The sequence below is a fragment of the Limulus polyphemus genome, unplaced genomic scaffold, assembly GCF_000517525.1.
Source record: "Limulus polyphemus unplaced genomic scaffold, Limulus_polyphemus-2.1.2 Scaffold3502, whole genome shotgun sequence".
Classification (NCBI taxonomy): domain Eukaryota; kingdom Metazoa; phylum Arthropoda; class Merostomata; order Xiphosura; family Limulidae; genus Limulus; species Limulus polyphemus.
The window spans coordinates 55,694-58,302 of record NW_013669112.1 but is presented as its reverse complement, the minus strand read 5'-3'; the positions used below and the strand labels follow the sequence as shown (position 1 = coordinate 58,302).

At 29.5% G+C, this 2,609-nt stretch overlaps 1 long non-coding RNA gene across 2 annotated transcripts in view; it reads right to left on the bottom strand.

Moving 5' to 3' along the window:
* Positions 1–687: 687 nt before the first annotated feature.
* LOC111088298 overlaps positions 688–2,609 on the bottom strand; it is a 3,506-nt gene continuing 1,584 nt past the window's right edge. For both annotated transcript variants that reach the window (XR_002612855.1, XR_002612856.1), the window contains 2 exons: positions 2,474–2,599; positions 688–2,305 (listed from right to left, as the gene is read on the bottom strand). This is a non-coding gene — a long non-coding RNA (uncharacterized LOC111088298). The remainder of the gene's footprint in view (positions 2,306–2,473; positions 2,600–2,609) is intronic.

Sequence of the window (2,609 nt, the reverse complement as noted above, 5' to 3'; positions counted from 1 at the left end):
AATGTTTGTCATATTTCATTAACAGATCTAATATATAATGTTTGTCATATTTCATTAACAGATCTAATATATAATGTTTGTCATATTTCATTAACAGATCTAATATATAATGTTTGTCATATTTCATTGACAGATCTAATATATAATGTTTGTCATATTTCATTGACAAATCTAATATATAATGTTTGTCATATTTTATTAACAGATCTAATATATAATGTTTGTCATATTTCATTAACTTCATTAACAGATCTAATATATAATGTTTGTCATATTTCATTGACAGATCTAATATATAATGTTTGTCATATTTCATTGACAGATCTAATATATAATGTTTGTCATATTTCATTAACAGATCTAATATATAATGTTTGTCATATTTCATTAACAGATCTAATATATAATGTTTGTCATATTTCATTAACAGATCTAATATATAATGTTTGTCATATTTCACATCAGGATTAAATCTTCTTCCTTCGTTTGGTCAAAATAAGTTTATTGGTTCATTTCTCTAGTTTTTGTTTGCCTCCAACAATCCGATGCTTTGTTGAGTCGGTCACGTTTCTGGTGCAGTGAGATTCCAAGATGGCTCTTCATAGCTGGGTGATAAAATAATACACACAGCTTACACGATTAAGGTATAAGAAAACATTGGGTTTTGTTATATTAACTTTATTCCTTGACACATATACCAGAGGTCTCTGCACTAAATATCATCAGTTGATGAAGATTAAAGGAATAACTGAACGGATTATTACCATCATAGTAAGCCATAATAGAAAGTGTAAACATGCATTCCTGACCAATATTTCAGAAAGCCTAAACTCATACATATGTAATAAAGGTTCTTTAGAAGTAATTTTTGAAATATTTACATTTATATGTTTTCAAAAATATATAAGCAAAGAAATATTTGAAACATCACATTTAACTAACATATATATATATATGTATGAATATATAAGTACAAACTGTGCATTCTCATGCTCGTAACATATACTTAAACCGGCTCTTCATTTAAACGTGCCCCCACTCCCGTCATATATGAAATCAATTCTAAATGTAAAAAAAACTAACATTCAGGTTTAAAATTTCCAATAAACCCGTCTCAATCGTAATCTAAATTCAGACGTGAAAACATTTTTTTTTGAGTACTCAGTTCGTTAATTTTAGTTATAATATATTCCTCGTGACTTTTGTTTAAGAAAAGTAACTATTACAGCCTCACTAAAGAGCGCCAGGACACTTTCATGTAGCCTTTATTTCTGTTCAGTTTCACAGATTTCAGTTTATGCTGCTGTATATTGCAACTGATCCATGAGACCGTTTCATTTCAGACTCTTCGGATGTGATACCAAAACCACTTTGTTATAGCACTGAGATGTGAAGTTAAAATAAGTGTTATGATATCAGTATCAATGTTAATACCTGGAACCAGAATTTACGTGAAAAATTACAAGTGAATGATTTAGTGGGTTCTAAAAACACTACTTTTATTAAATGTAGAACTCTGTTTTCGTTAGTTAGTTTTCACTAGTTTGTAGCATTAACAGTGGTTCTTTTCCAGACAAAAATCACGGTTCAACAGCATGGCAAAGTAAGAGATAATATGTTCAGGCAGAGGCTTAATAAATCTCCATAATAATTGGATTATCGTGCCTGCCTCAATGTAACTTAATCATCCAACATAGTGTATACTGACAAGTACACTTCACATTGTGTAATATAACTGTAACTTAATCATAATATAACTGTAACTTAATCATAATATAACTGTAACTTTATCACTCAACATAGTGTATACTGACAAGTACACTTCACATTGTGTAATATAACTGTAACTTTATCACTCAACATAGTGTATACTGACAAGTACACTTCACATTGTGTAATATAACTGTAACTTAATCACTCAACATAGTGTATACTGACAAGTACACTTAATATTGTGTAATATACGACTAAAACAATACGACCTATTCTTGCTAACAATGGTGTGATACCTGTCTTCTATTGTTTGACAAATAAACACACATGTTTATGCCCCCGATGAATCAAGATAAACTACTGTTATATCACACAACTGTAATGATAGTTACATATCAAAGCTATTAAAGCCGTTTTAAATCACCTATTATGATTAGTACGCCACTTTATAAGCCCTATAGATCACTTATTATAATTAGTACGCCACTTTATAAGCCCTATAGATCACTTATTATAATTAGTACGTCACTCTATATGCTTTATAGATCACCTATTATGATTAGTACACCACTTTATAAGCCCTATAGATCACCTGATCTATAGGGCTTATAAAGTGGCGTACTAATTATAATAGGTGATCTATAGGGCTTATAAAGTGGCGTACTAATTATAATAAGTGATCTATAGGGCTTATAAAGTGGCGTACTAATTATAATCGTACTAATTATAATAAGTTCACTCTATATGCTTTATAGATCACCTATTATGATTAGCACGTCACTTTATAAGCCTTATAGATCACCTATTATTATTAGTACGTCACTCTATATGCTTTATAGATCACCTATTATTATTAGTACGCCACTTTATAAGCCTTATAGATCACCTAATATAAT